We start from the raw sequence: 23,524 nt of genomic DNA, 5'->3' as shown, positions 1-23,524 counted from the left end.
AGAAGCTGCTGCCATTTTTGCAAAAAATAACAAAAACCCCCCACGACCCGTCTTGTAGAAGGGAATCTGCTCCGCTTGTCTGCAGTCTCAGCCTCACAGAGCAGCCTTTGTTTGTGGCCAGCCTGAACAGACACTTGGCTTTCAGTGACACAAGTGAATTGATGAAATATTTGGGGTCAATACAGTGGAAAGAAGGATGCGTTTTATAATGAAGCACAGAACAATGCGGTAGCCGGGGGAAGCAGGGTGAAGGAGGAAGAGGATCTGACCTGCTAAATGAACTACACGCTTCAGGCCAAAGCATCCATTAGGTGCCATGTTGAGGATGAGAAATAGGGCTCTTGTGTATAAATAAGCCAAGGGGACCCTGAACAGCATGACGACGGCGGAGCAGAACGTGGGCTCACCCTCCCTGCGAACAAGTCCCGGAAAGAAAGAGCTGGATACGGCCACAGTGAAGACATTACTGGGTTTTGCCGTGATAGATGATGGGTAAGATGCTTCCCCAAACTGGAGTTGTAGAATTTCAGAGCAAGAAGAGGGGTTGGGTGATTCAGCCAAGGTCACACAGCTGATACATATAGCACTGAAGTAGAAACACTTATAGGGACCGAGTTTTAACTCCAGAACAATCACTTTCTTGCTATGTCTCAATCTTATGCTCCCTTGAAACCCCCACTCCACCACAGCGTGCCAAGGGCTGTCAATCCTCCCCCTACTACCAGGGAAGGGTCTTCGTTGCCAGCTGGCCAGCAAGTGGTCCATCCCTAAAATCCCATTTGATTATTTAATTTAATTGATTAATTTATTGGCCATGCCCATGGCATGTGGAAGTTGCCAGGCCAGGGATGGAACCCACACCACAGCAGTGACCCAAGCTGCTGCAGAGACAATGCTGATGCTGTATCTTTTTTTTCTTTTTTTTTTTTTTGCGTTTTAGCACCTCCCTGGCAGCATATGGAGGTTCTCAGGCTAGGGGTCGAATCAGAGCTACAGCTGCCAGCCCATATCACAGCCACAGCAATGCCAGATCCAAGCCACGTCTGCGACCTACACCACAGCTTACGGCAATGCCAGATCGCCAACCCAATGAGCGAGGCCATGGATCGAACCCGCAACCTCACAGTTCCTAGTCAGATTCGTTTCAGCTGCGCCAAGACGGGAACTCCACAGTGCTGTATCCTTAACCCACTGCACCACCAGGTAATTAATTAAATTAATAATTCAATTACATTATTTTTAATTAAAGTACAGTTGACTGACAATGTCGTGTTAGTTTCTGACGTCCAACCAAGTGGTTCAGTTACTATTTTTTTTTTCTTTTTACAGTTGCAGCTGTGGCACATGGACGTTCCTGGGCTAGGGGTCAAATTGGAACTACAGCTGCCAGCCTACACACAGCCACAGCACCACTGGATCCAAGCCACATCTGTGACCTACACTGCAGCTGGCAGCAATGCCTGATCCTTAACCGACTGAGTGAGGCCAGGGATCAAACCCACACCCTGCGGACACTGTTGGGTTCTCAACCCACCGAGCCACAGCAGGAACTCCAAAGTGGTTCAGCCATACAGATTCTTTTCCATTATGGTCTATTACAGGATATTGAGTATAGTTCCCTGTACTACACAGGAGGACTTTGTTGTTTACCTATTTTATACATAGTAGGTTGTTTCTGCTAAATGTATTCTAATTTATCCTTCCCCCTTTGGTAATTACAAGTTTGTTTTCTATGTCTGTGAGTCTGCTTCTGTTTTGTAAATAAGTTCATTTGAATCACTTTTTAGGATTCCACATATAGTGATAGCATATGGTATTTGTCTTTCTCTGTCTAGCTTACCTCACTCCGTATGATCTTCTCTAGGTCCATCCATGTTGCTGCAAACGGCACTATTTCATCCTTTTTTAAGGCTGAGTCATTAAACTTCCATTTCAGGGTCGGTTTCCCAGGACCACTTCCAGTACCAAATGCTTTGGACTGAGATCGCTGTGAACAGGCGCTGAGGCAGAGGGTTGTGTGTTGAAAGTTTGTCAGGGAGTGTTTCCAGGGGACACACCTGTCTAGAAGCAAGGATGGCAGGAATGGCGGAGGGAGAATCTGGGAAAACTGTCACTGTGGTGAGCTGGGGTGGGTGGGAACCAGCGACAGGGGACATGCTCCGGGAGATGTATTTCTGGCACTAGGGAGGTGAGAGGGCTAACAGCAACAAGAAGACAATGGCACTGATGCTGCAGAACACCGGTGATGTGGTGGAAAGAGCAAACAGGCCCCGGATGAGATAAGGAGTCGGGCTCCCATTCTGTGGCGTGGATTGGGGCAGACACGTTGACAGGCTGGAGCGGCAGTGGCTGCTTCCCGATTATGCTGGCTGCCCCCTAGACCAGGACAGTGGCACTGAGCTGCAGCCAGCAGCTCTCCTGGCAGTTCGGGTCAGCAGTGTGGCTTTGGTACTGGTTCTGGAAGCTCAGGCCAGCTTCATTTTCTCAACCCTCGCAAGGATTCTGCAGTTGAACACTGGGCAATTCCAACCACGTCTGTCTGATTTCAAAAGCCAAGTTCTGTCCTCAACACCATGTGGTGACTGGGAGAACTGAGCTTTCCTACCCAGAATGAACTAAATAAAAGGGAGCACACATGGCTGGAGAAGAGGGCCGTGGGTAAGGAAAGGAGGCAGTGCAAAAAATAAAAGCAGCTATTTGGAGGTAAAATACCAGGGCTCAAGTCCCTAACTCTACACCATATGAGCTGTGTGATGTCTGGCAAGCTACTCAACCTCTCTGTGCTCGGTTTAGGAGTGAGCTCTCAGAATCTCCCGCTCCTGACTCCAATCTTTGGTTCTGTTTGATGGAGAGTGAAGTTGCTTCTTGCCTCATGTTTGCAAAACGGCTTTTCACAGCTCTGGCCACGGTGTCCTCCCCTAACTGTGTCAAGACAGGAAGAAAAGACAGACAGTGGGTGGGAAAGAGGGCTCTTTAATTCACAGGCAGCTGTCTCCAGATACGCTTCAGCAAATGTGTCCTCAAGTCTCCTTGGTCAGGACCAGGGACATGGTCACTGGCAGTTTTGTTGGAGTCGGAACAGACCACGCTTACCACTATCTTGGAGCTTTTTTTGGGCAGTCTCTCTCCTTAGAATGTTCTTCCTCCAGAGGTGTTTTTTGTTTTTTTTTTTTTTTTTTTTCTTTTTTTTTTGTCGTTTTAGGGCTGCACCTGCAGCATATGAAAGTTCCCAGGCTAGGGGTCCAATCAGAGCTGCAGCTGCTGGCCTACACCACAGCCACAGCAATGCCAGATCCTTAACCCACCGAGTGAACCCATGACCTCCTGGATACGAGTCGGGTTCATTACTGCTGAGCCACAGCGGGAACTCCATTTCTCCAGACCTCGGAATGGCTTGTGCTCTCATTTCACCTTGGTCTCTGCTCATGCCCCATATCTGACTTCCTTAACCTTCTCATCACTCACTATGTCCTTACTCCAACCTCGTAATTTTTTTACAGTGCTCCTCGGTTGATTGCCTGTTCATTCACTTGGCTTCTTGAATATACATTTACGAGAAGGTAAAGTCCCCAGTGCAAGGACTGTGACACACTCACCAGCGCATCTCTGTGCCTAGAGCAGTGCCTGGCCCCCAGAAGCGCCTCTCGTGGAAGGACACACAGGGGATGGATGATCCTGCCAACAGCCGCTGAGTCATGGGAGCACAGAGGAGGTGCCACCACTGTGAGGACAGAGGACACAGAGGCTGGGGACTGTCCGGCGGCTGGTCTGAGCTTTAGCGTAACCACCGTGAGGTCTCTAGGATTTGTCCTCCTCCTAAGACACCTGGTCTGAGAGCTCGGAAATCAGGCTTCCTGTCCTGGCTCTGTGGACAATTTCCTGTGTGACCTTGGGCAGATTAGAAAACGTGAATTTTCGAAGCCTTGTTATTTCAATCACGTGAATAAAGGCAAGGGTGTTTTTTTTTTTTAATCTTCCAAGTCCTCACCAGCCTTACCTTTTTCTTAATATCAAGTTCACATTGGTTTGTTAATCACTGTCGTATTTGCGCTCTGCGTTGGAACAAAGAACGCAGGAAAGGGTAATCAAGACGCAGACATGCATCCCAGGGTCTCCTCCCCCTTACCAGCCAAGTCGGTACTGGACTCCCTCTTTCTCCCTGGCAAGGGACCCGGTCACTCCGTGTTTGCTAGACAGCAGCGGCCTTGTCCTTGCTAGTTCTCTCATCTTGGGCAAAACATGGGGCTACTCTAAGCTTCAAATCTTTGCTGTGAAGATGAAGTGGGATAACACAAATAAGACAGCTGAAATTGCTTGTTGCTTGGCAATTGTTACAGTGAATACTGGCCACATACTGACAAAAGGGCCGTGATGGTGTTAGGCTTTGATGATTGCTCTCGGAGACTCCTATATTGAAAATACTGTTTGGAGTTCTCCTGTAGAGCAGCAGGTTAAAGGATCTGGCATTGTCACTGTAGCAGCTTGGGTCGCTGCTGTGGTGTGGGTTTGATCCCTGGTTTGGGAACTCCCACATGCCACACGTGCGGCCAAAAAAATCCCAACCAAACAAACAAACAAAAAAAAGAGTGCTTAAGTGTGGAAATACAGTAAAAACAGGATCTACGTTATTTTTTTATGAAAAAAAATTATTTCAATATGCAATCTCGGAGTTCCTGTTGTGGCACAGCGGAAACCACCGACTAGGAACCATGAGGTTGAGGGTTCGATCCTTGGCCTCACTCAGTGGGTTAAGGATCTGGCATTGCTGTGAGCTGTGGTGTAGGTCGTAGGTCCCAGCCGGGGCTTGGAATCTGTGTTGCTGTGGCTGTGGTGTAGGCTGGCAGCTGTCGCTCTGATTTGACCCCTAGCCTGGGAACCTCCATATGCCGTGGGTGCGGCCCTAAAAAAAGAGCAATCTTGCACAGCTCATCAAAGGCAGTAAGAATACAACCTTGAACATGATTCATATAAGCGGCATAGCTTTTGCTGGCCAGGGTGGCGGGGGAGACCAAGCAGCAAACACCATGTTGGATGCAGGTACATACACGCTCCCATGTGGTGCTGGATAGATACTGCAGACAGAACAAACCCCTACCCCCCATAGGCAACTGTTCAAATACATCCGATGTGCGTTTGTTTAATTCGTGCGTTCTTGAGGAAAAAAATCTGTGGTTTGGATGCGTTTAAACGAATAATATTTGTTACAGATCTCATTCTGCTTTCACGTGTTATCACTGAGCATTATGCTTAGAAGATGCGTCTGTGTTCCAGGATAGAGGCCTCCCTTTCGCTTCAAATGCTGCCTGTCACCCCAGGGCCCGTCTTCATTTTGCTCATCCCGCAGGGCTGCACTTTGCGACGGGGTATGGACGCCCGTGGGCACTGCTGGGGGGAAGGCAGGTAAGCTGGGATGACCACTCTGGAGAACAACCTGGCAGAGCGCCCGGCCATACCTCCTAGGATGGGGGTGGATACCATGGAGAAAACATGCAAAAACACCTCAATCTTGTCGACTGCAAATCCAAGAGCTGCGATGCTGGAAACTGCTGTGCTGGAAACTGCTGTGCAACTCATGAGGGACGTGGTTAAATTTTCAGGAATTTGGTGAGCTGGGTCTTACATTCAGCCATTATTAAAACTCAAATTATATAAATAATACATACATATATACAGTAAAACCAAAGGCAATTATTACTTAAAACTCCTCACTTCCTAAACTTTTTTCACTGTTTTACTATCCCAGGCCCTAGAGGTCACGCCACCTACTGTAGGGGGGAAACACTTTATAATACTGAGTCCCCCCTCTGCCCCCGTGTCCAGGAACAGCCCATGGGCAGCTTGAAACGGGCCATGGTGGGAGTAATTACACCACGAAAATCAGCAAACATTAAAACCAGAATTTTTTTTCTTTTTCTTTGCCCCGAGAGCCAATTTTATTTTATTTTTTTAATTGTTATTTCCCCAATGCCGAGAGCCAGTTTTAAATATTCACCAGTTCATGGGAGACTGGTATTATCTCTCCTTTACAAACGAGGAAAGTGAGGCCCAGACAGGTTAAGAAACTTGCCCCAAACCACACAACTTTTGAGCAGGAAAAAGGATTCAGACCCAGATGTGTCTTAGACTTGGTACCCGGATGAAAATTAGACGTGAGTTAGACCATTCAGACTCTAAAACTCTTACCACTATCAGGGCACTAATTGCTTTTTTTTTTTTTTTTTTTTTTAATCGATTGGCTGCCAGCACCTGGGTACAGTGTGAAATCAACAAAAGCAGAGTTTCTAGAAACATCTGCTTACCAGTTGCGCTTCATTAACTGCTCACGTGAGAGCTCCATCCCCAAACACAGGTGCTGCGGCTTTATGTAAGTATGAAAAATAAACGAGCTGCACATCAGGTTTGTGTCTCGAGGCTGCGTAAACTAATCATTCCACATGGCAGCTGAGCTATTTTAGCTACTGTTTAACTTTACAATGTCTGTGCACTGGAGGCTTCGACCTCGTGCCTGTGCGGAGTGTGTTTATGTACCTGGAGGTTACTTCCTGAGTTTTCCTGGGAGAGCAACTTGAACTTGGGCCGTGTTTTGTTCTGTCAAATACCTATTTCTTCCCTCATTCAGCCATTCAGTTAGTCCTCAATGAACTCTTTTTTTTTTTTTCTTTTCTAGGGCTGCACCTGAGGCATATGGAGGTTCCCAAGCTAAGGGCTCAATCAGAGCTGCGGCTGCTGGCCTAGGCCACAGCCACAGCAATACAGGATCCAAGCCACATCTGTGACCTACACCACAGCTCAGGCAACACCAGATCCTTAACCCCCACTGAACGAGGCCAGGGATTGAACCTGCATCCTCATGGATACTAGCTGGGTTAACCCGCTGAGCTACAACATTCTTTTAAAAAAGCGTTTTTAGTAAGGAAAATTTCAAAGGTACACAACAGCACAGAAAATAGTATAACAAATCTCCACGTACCTACTACTGAGCCTCAACCATTTCCAACTCACAGCTATCCTGTCTCATGTATACCCCTGATATCTGGGCATTTCATTTATCCAATTTATATCCATCTTAAGAATCTCCTTTATTCTAGACACCATGTAGGACATGCATGATTCCACCAGAACAAGCAGGCTTTCTGGTGCTTCTATAGTAATTGTCACCATTCATTTTCTAAATTAAACCATTCTATCTTCAAACATCCTATGCAATAGATACTACTGTATTGCAGATGAAAGAGCTCAAGTAGAGGGTTTTTTGGTTTTGATTTTTTTTTTTTTTTCGGCCGTGTCCCCGGCATACGGAAGTTCCCAGGCCAGAGGTGGAACCCATGCCACACCAGTGACCTGAGCTGCAGCACTACCAAGGTCAAATTCTTCACCTGCTGTGCCACCAGGGAACTCCATAAAATGGAGTTTTGTAACTACCTGTCCAATATCCCCCAGTGGGCTGAGCGCCAGAGCTGGGATTCCAACCGAGGCAGTCTGGGTGGGAGGCCATGCGTTACCCAAGACACCACAGGTGCCACCCAGGAGTTCACTGTGCTCCACTGGACACAGAACTGCTCTCTCAGCTTCCGCAGCAGCACTGTTTCTACCCTGCTTCTCCCAAGGTCAATGACTAGAACTGTCCCTAAAGCCCTCTTCAGATGGTCCACCTTCCCCCAAACAAGACAACAGCTTACTCAATGCCATATTCTAATATGTCTGAGTTTTTGAAACACCGGCTTCCTTTTCTTCTTTCCTTTTAGGCAACAAGGTTTCACAAATCTGCATTTTTCCTAGGGCATGCTATTAAAAATAACACATTTAAGTCTTCTTTTAAAAAAAGTATTGGCGTGTAGTTGATTACAATGTTGTGTTTGTGTTCTAAACAAGTTTAGAACTAGATTAAGTGTTTACACGTGCCCAATTTTATCCTAATTAAATAATTTACGTGAAGTGCCTAGTACAGTCCCTAGCAGAGTTCACTATAATATTAATTTCTTCATTTACTCTAATAAGTATATAAAGTAGGTTGGACAGGCACTCGTAATCAGATTTGCCAGTTGAAGAAACTGAAACACAAGGAGGCATCTTTCCTTGGCTGCTCCTTAAGACCCAGTCCAACATGAGGTCTCTGGTTCACCTTTAGTGCCTGTTAACCAACACTTTCGACCCTTGGAGTACACACGGTATCTCCCGAAAGGAGGAGCTGGATCATCTTGCTTGGGCTGCGCCTGACTTGATGGCTGGTCTGGAGGAAACAAAGGAGGTAGAGGCAGATCTTAGGACGAACCCCACCTTGTGAAGCTCCTGCCTCTAGTGGTGTCTTCGCAGTGTCTGCAGCCAGGGAAGATCATTCCTTCTCCAGGAAAGAGGAGGGACAGTTCCTGGGATCAGAGGAATGTGGGGTTCAAGGGTCTCAGATTTGTCCATTCAAATACCCTTACCCCATGTCTCAAGGTCTGCTGTTTCCTTAGCTGGGCCCTGACACTGACCTCAGAGTCTCCTTAAGGCTGTGTTCTCCTTGGTAACCGAGCTGTACTCACAATTAAAGCCTAGGATGAATGGCAACTATCTTCCTAGGGCTGTTGGGGGGAGAGGGACATTTCTCTGTTGTCCTGGAAACTTTCCCAGTTGCACAGCATTCCTTGAGGTTGACAGTTGGCCAATCAAGCTGCCATTTTCCTCTCCTCTCACAAGACTTCTAAAGACCAGCAACCAGAGTCAGCCAGCTCTACATTCCCTATAATTAACATTGACCACGTATTTTTTTATGAATTGCCACTACATAAAGCAATGCCTCATCTTCCGAATTCACCATTCCAATTCACTGCTGGTGAAAACCTCAGCAACTGTGATGCTGCTGCGTGCCAAGGGTTAATGTCACCCCATTTACCAACATGACTGGGATCCTTACTGGATCCAGTTGGTCCAATACTAGAATCCATTTGGACGGTTTGTTTGTAGAACTGCTTGTATCACCAAGTGTCTTAGCCTGGGTCCACAAAGTAGCAGGGTTGAGAGAAGTACTTTGCATGCAAGAATTTACTCTGGGATGAGTCCAAGGGAAAAAGAACGGGGTCTGGGGAGAGCAAGACAAGGAAGGAAGACAATCCAATTCAATGTTCTACTGAGCTGATCTCTGCTGAGAGGAAATGGGCTTTACTTTTCTGGGGACTGTCTGAAGAGCCATGTAGAATCACCACTTGAGGGTGACATGGTGATTATTTTTCTACTGCTTGGTTCTCATCCTGCACGAGGTAAGGATTGCCCTCGGGATTTTAATGTGTTAAAATCTCTCGCCGTGATTGTACATTTATATATTTCTCCTTGTAGATGACCAATTTTTGCTTCATGTGTTTTGAAGTCGTAAGTAGAATCTAGAATTAGTAGATACTTCTGGTGATTGGGAATTTTTATTATACAATGACCTTTACTCTTAGTAATGCATTCTGCCTTAAGTTTTATGTAATAATACCTACCACGGTGTAACTTAATTCCATTATTTCAATCTACTGGTATCCATATGTTTTAGATGTCTCTCTCATAAAGAGCATATGGTTGGACTTCTAAAATTTTAGTTTGACAATTCTTGTCTTTTTTTGGCCATGCGTGAAGCATGCAGAAGTTCCCGGGCCAGGGATCGAACCTGTGCCACAACAGTGACCTGAGCCACTGCAGTGACAATGCCAGATCCTTAACCTGCTGGGCCACCTGAGAACTCCCTACAATTCTTGTCTTTGAATCGGAGCATTTACTCCATTTACATTTGATGTTAATAGAATGTCCTACGTCCCACCCCCCCTCTAGATTTTTGTCTTTCTCCGTCATCCCATTTTGGACTGTCAGTTGAAAGTAATATATTTTTACCCTTTAGTGGTCACTTACAGCAAACCATGCATTGCCGACCTATCAGAGTCCAATGTGAGTTAATACATTTAGTCTCCTCTCAGATGATGTGAGGACTTGGGTAAACAGTTGAAGTTTATATGATTTATATGTTAGTGTTGTCGTGTGTTTCAGTTCTCTTGTAAATATTTTTAACTACACAAGATGTCACTTTCTTTGCTCTTCAATTATTCTTGCATCATTAAACTTCAATCAACTTGGATTTATCTTTGGAATTTCCTTTGGGCAGGTTTATTGGTGATAAACTGATTTTATCATCTGAAAATGTATTTCTTCATTCTTGAAGGGTATTTTTGGTGTGTTGAACTCTGCACTGGCAATGAACGCCTTTTAGCCCATTTCATCACTGTCTTTTGCTTCTCTTATTTCTATTGAGAAGTCTATTTCTCTTTCTTTTTTTGCTGCACCTATGGCATGTGGAAGCTGTTCCTGGGCCAGGGATTGAACCCAAACCACAGCAGTGACCTGAACCACTGCAGTGTCCACGCCTTCCCCCCGCCCCACTCCTTGACCCACTGCGACACAAGAGAACTCTTCCTCCTCATTTTCTTAAAGTACAATGTGAAGGGGAGACTCGACAACCACTAGGGTCCTCACTCCTGTTCTGACATCTTGTGGAAAAGACTTGGGCTTGCTTAGCCGTGGACTTCAGTAGCAGTTACATAAGAAGTCGCAGGGGGGAGCAGCTCTCTTTTAGTGGGTGGAATTCTCGCCTGAGCCTCCTCTCTCTGCTCTGCCGAGGACCACCCTCATATCACTGGGAATAAATAATGATGGTTTAACCATTTGCATGTGTTCCACTACGCCCATTTGTGGAATGTTTTGACGTTTTTTTGACGGAGAATAGTATCTGCACATCCAGATAATTACAGTAGGGTATGGAGAGGCTTGTGAGTGAAGCTTATTCCGAGGGTAATAAATTCCATGTCTTGGCAGGATAGGCTCTCCTTAAGATAAGAGAAGAAACAAATGGAGCTCTGGAGAGTGAAATCCTCTTCATCCTTAGAGAAAAGTCACACATGTTCTCACTTGAGGATGCAATGGAAAGAGTATTTGGAATCAGGGATTCTGGATTTAGTTAAGTCCCCTGCTACTAATTAACAATGAGACTTTAAGTCACAAATCTATTTGGATTTTAGTTTTTCTTCTGCTGTAAAATGAGGATGAAATGAGAGGTTGCAGACTCTTTGTAAATTCCTGAATTACTATCCAAATGTAAATTATCATCTTTTTATACAACATCGGTCTGGGCACTGAACAGATTAGTGATGGGGGGAGCCAGGGGGGCAGGTTTGCTCGTTTTCTCCAAAAGAAGGAAAGAGCTAGAGAGAGGAACATCTTAGAGCACTTCTTTTGCTTCCATATTTAGATAACAAGGTTTCTGACTACAGGGTCACTGGAACACAGTAAGACATGGGGCAAAAATGGAGATTTAAGCTAGATGAAACTTGATCCATCCCCTATTGGGGCCACATGCTGTGTAAGTTGGACAACTGCCTAACCTCGCCAAGACTATCAATGAAATGGCGATAGCTTTTCAATGCAGTGGAGAAGACTTCTTGAGACACCTCATGAAAAACTGCCTAACCATGTTTTGAACGTTCTAGATGCTCAATAAATGCGAGTTCCATTCTCTCTTTCACAGAGGGGAGTGGCCGCATTTACAAATTAACTTTTGTTAACATTTTACCGAGAGCTCCTTGAGACCCATCAATTGAAATACTCATGGAAGGGGAAAACTTAAGTAGAAAACCTCCATAGAACTTTCTGCTCTGTGAAAATTATCTGGAGGAAGACATGTGCCAATTAGGCTAAAAGGAAAAGGAAGGTTAAATATTATCTGAGTGATTTTGAAAACTGTATTATACCATAAAATAATACCTATTAAGTAATGTAACTTCCCATCCATGCCATTCCACATTTCATTGGCTCCCATCATCTTGCAGCACTCAAGGATATGGTTTGCTGTTTAAAAGGGGGGGGGGGAAGGCAAGCAAAACGATGTATCATGGGCCTTCTTCCTGCCAGCTTTAAATTACCCCCACTTAACCCCAGAAGAATCCAAAGAGCAGCATCTTTTAGCTGAAATTTCAGCTTAAATGTTTCTATAGCTTCCCAGCTGACTCGCCATTCATAAGCCTTTTAAAAATTAATTATTAAAACCGTTTCCATTAGTCTTCTGCTTGGCCTTCATGCAGTCATTCTTCTTCTGCTGTTTAGCAAGTGACAAACCACCAGCATTAGCTATAAATACACGGCACCAGATATGGGAAGAAGGCATATGACTCATGCTGGACCGCTCCCCAGGGCTAACTCAGTGATGACTGAATTCTGGGAAGTGGGGTCAGGTCCACACTTAACCTACAGGCAAATTCCAAAGCAGCCGGCCCTAGGAAGAGAATTCCCTTCACCAGCAGTTCCTTCTACTCCGCTTCTTGGTTCAAGGCACTGGGACATTTCACTCGCTTCGCTGTTGGTAAATTCCTTCTATCTGTCCGTCTGTCCATCCATCCAGTAAACACTACTGATGTTCTTACCAACCACACACCTAACACAGGAGGCAGAATATCAGATGAGAATGGGTTTCTGTCCTCAGAAAGAACACACCTGCAATGTGGGAGTAAATAGCCATTACAGTGTAGAGGGACAGAATGGAGAGCCCGGGTGGCCAGACAAGGACATCAGGAAAGACTTCTAGGAAAAGGTCATATCAAAGACATCAAAATAAAGATTCAGGAGGGTCCGGGAGCATTCCCAATACAAGAGCAGCTTAGGCAAAGGCAGAGGACTGCAAAACAGAAGGACTTCTTGGAGAATGAAACAGGGTGAAGAATGGCTGGATTGGAAAGTTCCTTGAGGCCAGCGGTCAAAGCCGAGGCAGGCAGGGAAGGTGGGCTTACATTCGTGGCAGCCTGGTCGTGCCTGTCCCATGCTGGGAACAGAGACTAGGGAAGCAGCCTAGCAGGTGGCCTCACAGGCAGGTGCCTCATGTTTGGGCGCTGGTGAAAGATTTCTTCCAAGAATCTGGGAGTTCCTGTCGTGGCGCAGCAGAAACAAATCCGAATAGGAACCATGTGGTTGCGGGTTCAATCCCTGACCTCACTCAGTGGGTTGAGGATCCAGCGTTGCTGTGAGCTGTGGTGTATAGGTCACAGACACAGCTCGGATCTGGTGTTGCTGTGGCTGTGGTGTAGGCCAGCAGCTGTAGCTCTGATTTGACCCCTAGCCTGGGAACCTCCATATGTCATGGGTGTGGCCCCAAAAAGACAAAAAAAAAAAAAAAAAAAAAAAAAAAAAGACAAAAAAAAGGAAAAAGAAATATCTGAAAACCACTGGTTTAGAGGAGGAAGTGTCTGTGCTAAGTCAAAGAGTCTGATCCTTTTCCAGTCCATGTTCAGAGGGGCAAGAGCCAGAGACTGTGCTGTTTCTGCCTCATTCCCTGAAGACTCACAGAAGTGAGTTTCAATGAAAATTTAGATCATGAAGAACCTGTGGGCTGTTTTAACGATACAAACCACAGGAAGTGAAATCTAACAAAACAGGTTGGTGGAAAAAAAAAAAATTAAACAAACAATCGCCCCCTCCCCCCCACCAAAAAAAAAAGAAAGAAAAAAAAAATTCGGCTGGTGGAATGTGGGTTAAAATGTTACAGAGCACGGCTGGACAGGTAAAAGCAGTGCCAGATGCCAGGAAGGTGCACGGACCTATTCGTTTGGTAGCTCACGTGCCGTTCTGACTCTGGAAACCAGCGGAGAACGTGCAGGGTGGGGAATTTTCCATCTATATTTTCATTAACCTTGTTATTGAAAACATGAGCACTGAGCAGTTACAACACTCATGGTGCCTTACGTCCAAAATGAGGCTCCGGTTACCACGTCTACTTGGAAAGCTGGGCTGCCAGAACATGCTTTAGTTCTCTTTAAAAATCATTGCCAAAAGAAATGAAAACTACACAGAAACCTATTTTAGAAGCCATTTAAAGTTATGGGGGAAAGCCTTTAAGATCGCTTAGAGCATGTGTTTTGATAAACGCCCTACGATCATCTCTGCGGCAGGAGTGATGTCAGCGCCGCTGGAACGTGAAACAGCCTTTACGTCAATCTTCATGCTTTTTTCAAAGTACCCTCACATCAGCTATTTTATACCCACAAAGATAGGACCAATGGGACTGAGAGGCAAATACATCCATGTAATTTATAAGTGCAGATAATAAATGTATGTCATCAGTGAATCGTGCTAAGGCATAAGGTACAGTACTCAGGTCCACTAAATTCTACCGCCCTGTTTCAACCCCCCCACCCTGCCCACCCCACCTCAACAGCTACTTTATAAAGGCTTTTTTTAAAGTACAATCTCCTCCTTATAAGTAGGTATAAGGTACAGCATGGAGACTATAGCTGTAATACATACGGTATAGTTGAGAGTGGCTAAGACTGCAGATCCTAAAAGTTCTCATCACAAGGGAAAAAACTTAATTAAATGAAAAAATAAAAGGACAGACTTAAGGAAACAAACAAGCCAGCCGCCATCCATGAAATGTTTAAATGGTTCCCTCATGTGGTGTGTTTACAAAACTATGAGTGTTAACAGCGAAGGCTCTATCCTGATTATGGGCTGGGCCTTGTTCTTGGTTCTGGAAATGAGAAGAATCTTCTATCACTTCTCGTTGCCATTTGAGGGAGTAACGCCCCCATTCACTCCCCCCATCTCTTGTCCTGGGACCAAGTGACTGTGTTCTCAGCTCCAGGATGCCCACTGTTAGACTTAACCAGGTAGGGAACCCAGTAAACGGTAACCATAGTTACCACATCCCCTTGTTGACAATATTCAATTCTTCTTCACCTACCCAATTCCAGCTACCCTCCAGGGCCCCCTCGAAGTCCTCAGAGGCCTCCCTAACCGCTTCCACCCACCCTAGTGTCTTCTTTCACTCATCTCCTCTACCATAGGTTCGCTTCACTGGATTATTTAGCATTTGGATCCTAGCTTTCTTGTATGGTAGGTTGTTTTTCCTTCTTGTTCTTTTTTTTTTTTTTGGCCACACCCATGGCATGTGGAAGTTCCCTGGGCCAGGGATCAAACCCACATCACAGCTGTAACCAGAGCCACAGCTGGGGCAATGCCTGATGCTTAACCTGCTGGGCCACAAGGGAACCTCCTGTAGGTTGTTTTTGAAGCATATATATTTTTTCCATTTGAAACAAGGATAATACCTTGTTAGGCAAGTATGAGAACAATTAATATATTAAGTTCTTAGCTCCTCTCCTCCTAACACAGAGTAGGTGCTCAGTAAATGCTGAATTGGTAAAAGGGGCAGGAGCTATGTCTCTTTTCTCATCTCTCATGCAACCTGATATGGGATGCAAAGAAAAAGCTAGAGGAGTATTAATCACTTTTCTTATTTGTAGCTGAATCAATTCACCTCTGGTCTCAGGAAACCAAGAAGGCATTTTTTCTCCTTCACAATTATAATTAGCCCACGCGAGTGTCCTCACAGTCAGGGTGATGGTACTACCTTTTATAAGACTCATTTACACAGTATTTCCACATTTATAAAGCATTTCTTCTTTTTTTAAATGTTTATTATCTCATTTGATTCTCCCAGTAACTCCCTGAATGTTAGTAGGTAAGGTATTAAACTTATATACTAGAAATCTGAATTCAGTGTGGCTCGTGGTAGTACCACTTTACCCTAATTTACAGTATACACAACATTTAAAAACCCATTTTCTTATTTGATGATTACTTAAGATCTTACTAGTACTTAACTTTTTTAAATTCTTTTTTTTTTTTTTTCTTTTTATAGCCGCACCTACAGCATATGGAAGTTCCCAGGGCTAGGGGTTGAATCAGTGCTGCAGCTGCCAGCCTACAGCACAGCCATGGCAACACTGGCTCCAAGACACATCTCTGACTACGTCACAGCTTGCGGCAACACCAGATCCTGTTAACCCACTGAGCGAGGCCAGGGATTGAATCCATATCCTCATAGAGACTAGTTGGGTTCTTAACCTGCTGAGCCACAGCTAGATCTCCTTAACTTTTAATACCTTTTAAATTGTCTACATATCAGCAGACACTAAACTTGGCATGATCTCTACGACTGCTTCAAAGAGCAAAAGAAATTTTAAGAAAATACAAATTAGGTATATTGCCTCCACTGTAAACCTAGAGTGCATTAAGCAGCTCACCCCCAGCATAAAGGATATTAATCCCTGAGGCCGTGCATGCTTTTCTTTGTTTTTGGCTGTGCCCAGGGCTGCAGAAGTTCCTGGGCCAGGGACTGAACCAGAGCCACAGCAGTGACAATGCCGAGTTCTTAACCGCTAGGCCACCAGGGAACTCCCTATCCATGCTTTACTATCTGTAAAAGAGCTAGCTGCATGAATTCTCAGAATGTATGTTTCTCTTTCTTCCATACCTATTTCTCAATAGTCTTCAATTTACAGATGGACAGAATTAAAAGAGAACTTGATATAGCTCTGGAATGTATTAGCATAGCCCTTACTCCTTTAAGAGGTTCCCATAGTTCAAAATTACTGACCCTGCCAGCACTAACATACTTCCTACAGAATGCTCTCTTTAAACAAACAAGAATTCGGAGTTCTCGTCGTGGCGCAGCAGAAATGAATCCGACTAGGAACCATGAGGATGTGGGTTTGATCCCTGGCCTCGCTCAGTGGATTAAGGATCCAGCGTGGCAGTGAGCTGTGACATAGGCCGACAGCTGTAGTTCCCATTCAGCCCCTAGCCTGGGAGCCTCCATACACTGCGAGTGTGGCCCTAAAAAGCAAAAACAACAAAACAAGAGTTTATCATGACTTTGGGCAATTCACCGACCAAGACCTGTGCCTTGACGGAGAACCTGAAGAATGGGAGGCCGCCGAGATCTTTATCACAATCATTCTACAGTTCCAAGCTAAGCTGATTGGGGAAAGAAACAAAAGAGTCAGTAAAATAAACTCTTTTCATTTGTTTCATGAGATTCAGTTATTTCCCCTGAATCTCTCTTTTTAAGGATGAAATCTGACAAATTTCTTACCTTCCATTCCGTTTTTTCCCCTGGAGCTCAGGACAATCCTGAGGTTCCTGGACATCCTTCTTGGTGCTTTTTACATTTTACGTACACATTTAATCATAACAATAGTTTAAGTTACATAAATAGTATCCTACTGCTTTATTCTTCTGCTACATTTTTTAATTTAAAACAGTTTGAGATTTATTTACATAGCTATTCATCCATTTTAATTGTTATGTCTTCAATGTGTGAAAATAACATAGGTATTTATTTGTTACATTTCTGCATGAGTTGGAAACAGTTTTCTGTAAAGGGCCAAACAGCAATGTTTTAAGCTTCTCAGGACACATATGGTCTCTACTGCATATTCTATTTATTTATTTAAAAACGTATTTTACTGGCTGCATATGCCTAACTGCAGCTTGCAGCAACACCAGATCCTTAACCCACTGAGTGAGGCCAGGGATCAAACCCACACCCCCACAGAGACAATGTCAGGTCTTTCACCCACTAAGCCACAATGGGAACTCCTGCATATTCTTTCTAAAAACACAGTCCTTTAAATATATCATGTCAGAGGCCCCCAGATTACTCTCTAGTTCAATGACCCATGGAACTCAGAAAAGCTGTCGGGCTGACAGTTACAGTTTACAGCAAAAAGATAAAATTTAAAATCAGCAAATGTAAAAGGCACCAGGAAGAGTCCAGGAGACCTGCACAAGCCTCCACGTTTCCTCTCCAGAGAAGCTGCAGGGACCGAATTTAATTCTTCCGGAAGAGATGTGGGACAACACGCAGAGCATCCCGTCAACAAGGGACACTTACCTGAGACTCCGTGTCCAGGGCTTCCATTGCAGTGCAGGTCTGGCAGGCATGGAGCACCCACTTGGCTGGCCTTATTCAGCTTCCGGCTCCTCCAGAGATCAAGCTGCTCCTGTGAGGTGCAAGGTCCCCCCACCCCAAAATCACTGTTATCATAAACTATCTGATGTGGCTCAAGGCTCCAAGTAAACAGAGGCACACCCAGGAGGCGGGATATTCTAAGAACTTAAAAGGTTATCTCCTAGGGAGCTGGTCAAGGGGCAGGCTTATCTTTGGAATGTGCAGGATTTGATAAGCTAGACCCTGCACACCTGGTAAAACAATTCTTAGCTTAGAGGCCACGGACTGGATTTGACTGGAAACGCTAGTGCTAGAGTCATGTTAGTTTTTTTCCCCTGTTACTTCAAACATTGCCATAAGAATCCACCCTGTGGATGTCTTATTGTTTAGACAATATACTGTGGGAACAATAACTTTTTCTCAGAAATAAAATTGTGAAATTAGAAATACGTAAAACACGCGACTCCCTTTAAAAAGGAATCAATCGATAATGCTAATCACTACAACTCTGAATATTACATATTTAGATGCAGTACTATAAACTCCCAGGCCTTCTTACTATGGAAAGTGAATTTTATAAATATAAAATCTGTATTTGGGAGTTCCCGTTGTGGCGCAGAGGAAACGAATCTAACTAGTATCCATGAGGATGCAGGTTCGATCCCTGGCCTCGCTCAGTGGGTTAAAGATCCAGCATCGCTGTGAGCTGTGCGGTAGATAACAGACGTGGCTCGGATCCCGTGCTGCTATGGCTAAGACATAGGCCAGCAGCTGTGGCTCCCATTCAACTCCTTGCCTGGGAACTTCCATATGCTGCAGGTATGGCCCTAAAGAGAAAAAAAAAAATACATGTATTAGATACTAATATATTAAAGTAAAGGTTTTAAAAAGACATTAAATTTGAGTATATATATTTTATCATAAGCAACAAGTTGCCCCATTGTGTTTTTCTGCTGCTACATATAAAGGAAATTTTTTCCATCAGATTATTTTATTACACATTCTCTCCTTGTGTGAATGAATGTCAAAGTTATGAAATAAGTCTTAGGTATTGCGTAAAGTCAAAACATGACCAATGGAGAAGACAGTGGTAGTTCACAAACTATATTTATTAATATCATCAAATGTACCTGAATTTAAAACAAAATATTAGACTTTATTTTTCTATCTAGAGCTAAAGCTTTGTTTTACAATATCAATGCAATTTTCCAGATTTCGGGAAAAGCAATTCAGTTTTCTATCTCTCTGCTACAAATGTCTATAACAAGCTTCAAGTTTCAATAATTTTAGAACCTAAATTTGCAGAACTTTAGTAAAAACACTCACCTGTGGAATCATTGTTGTAAGCAAGAGTAATTTCTTCCTTCCGTCCTTCTTTCCTCCCTCCCTCTCTCTTCCTCCCTTCCCTCGTCTTTTTTTTTTTTTTTTTTTTTTTTTTTTTTTTTGGCTTTTTAGGGCCACACCTGAGGCACATGGAAGTCCCCAGGTCGTATCAGAGCCACAGCTGCTGGCCTACACCGTAGCCACAACAACACAGGATCTAAGCCACCTCTGCAACCTACACCACAGCTCATGGCAATGCCAGATCCTTAACCCACTGAGTGAGGCCAGGGATCGAACCCACATCCCCATGGGTATTAGTTGGATTAGCTTCCACTGTGCCACAAAAGGAACTCCAGCAATGCGTAATTTCAACTTTACTAAAGTAATGAAAAGTTTTTTTTTCAAGATTTTTGCCTATCCTTGGTATTATGATTGTATAAAATGGTATCTAATTGTACTTGAATTTCCTTGGCGACTTAGAGACCTAAAACATTTTTGTGTTAATTGACTTTTTGATCTTCTTCGTATATAATTTTTTCCCCTAAGTCAGCCTTTATATAATCTGGACACTTCAATTGCCAGTTACTGGTAGATACATTCAAGTACGCTGCCTTTTCATATTTAAATTTCTAAATTTAATACAATCAGATGCATTAACCTTTTTATGGTTCACTTCATGTGTGTGTCACAGTCAACTTCTTTCTTGCACTAAATCATAATATTTTTCTGTATGTCTTTCTCTCTTTTCTCTTTCTGGCTGACCCACAATACATGGAGTTCCTGGGCCAGACATCAGATTGGAGCGGCAGCTGCAACCTAATGCCGAACTTGCGGCAATAGTATCCTTCAACCCACTGTGCCAGGCTGGGGATCAAACCTGCATCCTGGTGCTGCAGAGACACCATGGATTCCACTGTGGCACAGCGGGAACTCCCTGTATATCTTTCTAAAATAGTTTAAGATAGTTCTCAATCCACAAAGTTTTTTGCATATGGTGTGAGAAAGGTGTATGATGTACTTTCCCCCCACACGGACATGAGATTGTCCTGATGTCATTTATTGAAGACTCCTTCATTTTCTCCACTGTCACATCAAGTTCTCGTACATCTGTATACCAGAGATCTATACATCCATCCTTGCACCCCTACGGCGGCTTTATTACTGAAACTGTTTAAGTCCTGCTATTTTGTAGGATAGATGCCCCTCCCCCTAAGATCCCTTCTTAAAAAACCACCTTGGCTCTTTGTCTTTCCACATTAAGTTAGATTTATTGAATTCCATGAAAAATTCTGTTGAGAATTTGTTTGGAACTTCAGTGAATTTATAGATTACTTTGGCAAGAACTAATACTTTAATATTGCTTGCTCCATTTATTGTGGTCTGCTTTTATAAAATTCTTGCACATTTACTAGGTGTATTACTAGGTGCCTTGTAGTTTTTACTGTGAATGAAACTCTTTTAAAAGACTATGCTTTTAAATAGACTGTTTTGCGTGAAAAGGAGCATTACTGATTCTTGCACCTTGGTCTTACATCCTCAGACCCTCAACTTCCATATTCGTTATAATACTTTGTAGTTTACCTTGGACTTGCAGGTAAACAATTATCTTGCCCCTTAATAACAATTGTTTCTTACTTTCCAACCCTTATGGTTATTTTGTCTTCTAATCTTATCGCACTGGCCAAGATATCAGTGCAATGTAGAACAGATGCACAGTAGCCATTCTTTTTTATTTTTTTAATGCTTGCACCTGTGGGATATGGAAGTTTCTGGGCTAGGGGTTGAATCAGAGCTGCAGCTGCAGGCCTAAGTCACAGTCACGGCAACGCCGGCTCCTAGCCGCATCTGCAAACTACAGTGCAGCTTGCTCAATGCCGGATCTATAACCTACTGAGTGAGGCCAGGAATTGAACCTGATTGAACACAGTGTCAGACTGATTCTTAACCCTCTGAGCCACAAAAGGAACTTCCCACAATAGCCATTCTTGTTCTGTTGTTGACTTTAAAGAAACATCTCTGAAGTTATACCACTGTCATGCTAACTGTAAGTTTTTAGTAAGTTATCATTTATCATACTAAAGAAGCTTCTGTCTATATGTAATCTACCAAGAGGATGTTTCATTTAAAATGAGTGTGTTGCATTCTGTTGATTTGTTTCCTCCTGCAATCACTGAGTTGGTAATATAGCTTTTCTCTTTAACCTATTTAATATGGCATATTGCATGAAAAGATTTTATGCCATTCTCCCATTCTGGCAATAAATTTTATTTCATTTTTTTGGGGGGGGCTTTTTGGGGCCGCGCCCGCAGCATGTGGCGTTTCCCAGGCTAGGGGTCTAATCGGAGCTGTAGCTGCCGGCCTAGCCACAGCCACAGCCACGTGGGATCCGAGGCATCTGCAACCTACACCACGGCTCATGGCAACGCAGGATCCTTATCCCACTGACAGAGGCCAGGGATCAAACCCGCAACCTCATGGTTCCTAGTCGGATTCGTTTCCACTGTGCCACAACGGGAGCTCCAACAAATTTTATTTTAAAAGAAATAAACACATTCATCTTTTAAATGGATGCATTTTAACTGGTGAATCTGAAATGCTACTATCCTGGCTAGTCTGGCCACGTCCACAGAGTGACTGGACTACATTACTTCTCCCTGCACATGTACCCTATGTGACTTTAATATCACAGTTGAGTTCCCCTCCCCTTTTAAAAAACTCTCTACTAACAGTATTTATAAAGATTGTTTCTTGAAGGTTTAACAGACCACACTATAAACCATCTAGATCTGGTGGATTACTTGGGAGTAGATTTTTAAAAAGATTCAAATGCAGTGCTATTTTATAAACATACATTGATCCATATTTTTAAAATATCTAAAATTTCAAATTTATCCACATAAATTCGCAACAGCTTTGCCATTAAAAAGCTTAACTACATCCTTACTCTTAACTTTCTTCTTTTTTCATATCAAGGTGTCTTTTTTATTTGGCTGCACCCACAGCACAGATGTGGCAATGCCAGATTCTTACCCTGCTATGCCAGAGTTGAACTTGTCTTTTTTCATTGGAAAAAAGATCTGCCAGGATAGGGACAACCTCTATCATGATTTCATCATCGCAGATTAGCTGAAAACCTTTTCCCCTTTATGCTTTTATGTCCTTTGTTGCCTATCCCAAAATATAATCTCCTGTTTCATTTATTTCCCCTTTCACAGTTAGGCTATATTCCATATGGAACTGACTTTTCTGTCTTGTGTGAGGGAGGGGGTCTAGATAATTTTTTATTGGAAAGACCATCATTTCATCCATCGCAATGGTGTCCATCAGTTCTAAGTCAGACGATCTGTGTTTGCAGATCTGTGCCTACGCATCCTGTAACATTGGTCTATTTGTCTATCCTTGCGCCAACCAACTTTACAGTCACAGCTAGATAACAATCTAAGCATTTATTTACGTTTTCAAGTTTCTCTCAAGGTTATGATTTTCTTTCAAAAATTTATCTTTAGGTATCTGATATTTTATGCGAGGGTAAATTGCATCATTTTAACGATTTCAATTTCTATTTGTTTCTGATATAAATACAATTGGTTTTTGTATACTTTGTATCCAGCGACCTTGATAAATTATTTTGTTCATAGATTCTTTTGCACTTTCTATGCACAATGCTGGCTGTCTATCAATAGTGTTATTTCCTCCTTTCAAAACTGATGCCTTTACTTCAGGCCTTATTTTACTGGTTAGGATTTCAAATATAATGTTAAACAGTAATGGTTGTTGTTATTGTACTTCAAAGATCTGACTTGTTGGCTTTGTTGATCTTCTCATAAATAAACTATGTTATTTCATTCACTTCCGATCTTTTATTTTTCCTTATTCTTTTTCTAGCTTCCTGAAAATAGGAGTTTAGGTCACTGATTTTCAGCCTTGCTGCTTCTTTTTTTTTCTTTGCCACATAGTGCAGTGGCTTGATATGGAATCTCAGTTCCCAGACCTGGGATAGAACCAGGGCCGCAGCGGTAAAAGCTCCAAATCCCAACCACTACATCGTCAGGGAACATCCCACTTGCTTCTTTTTTAATATATGTACTTAATGCTAGAAATTTCCCTACATACATTGCTTCAGCTGCAACAAATTTTGGTATCTTTGTTACTCTTCACTCAAAACATTAAAAAAACATTTTTTTGACCCAGAGTGTTTCAAAACGTACTACATCATTTCCAAGCAGTTGGGTTTTTTTTGGGGGGGGCGCGGGGGCAGGAGTTGCCTGCAGTATGTGGAACTTCCCAGGACAGGGATGGGAGCTGGGCCACAGCAGCAACCTGGGATGCTGCAATGCCAATGCCAGATCCTTAACCTGCTGTGCCACAAAAGAACTCCAGTTGGGAGTTTCTTTAGCCATCTTTTTGTTATTG

General features: G+C 43.5%; 1 protein-coding gene across 2 annotated transcripts in view; it reads right to left on the bottom strand.

The window, feature by feature from the left end:
- Positions 1 to 18,459, bottom strand: part of ZFAT (zinc finger and AT-hook domain containing) — a 205,298-nt gene extending 186,839 nt beyond the window's left edge. For both annotated transcript variants that reach the window (XM_021088872.1, XM_021088873.1), the window contains exon 1: positions 1,841 to 18,459. The gene's annotated coding sequence lies outside the window, so the exon portion shown is untranslated. The remainder of the gene's footprint in view (positions 1 to 1,840) is intronic.

The sequence above is a fragment of the Sus scrofa genome, chromosome 4, assembly GCF_000003025.6.
Source record: "Sus scrofa isolate TJ Tabasco breed Duroc chromosome 4, Sscrofa11.1, whole genome shotgun sequence".
Classification (NCBI taxonomy): Eukaryota; Metazoa; Chordata; class Mammalia; order Artiodactyla; family Suidae; genus Sus; species Sus scrofa.
This window is presented reverse-complemented; position numbering and strand designations above follow the sequence as displayed.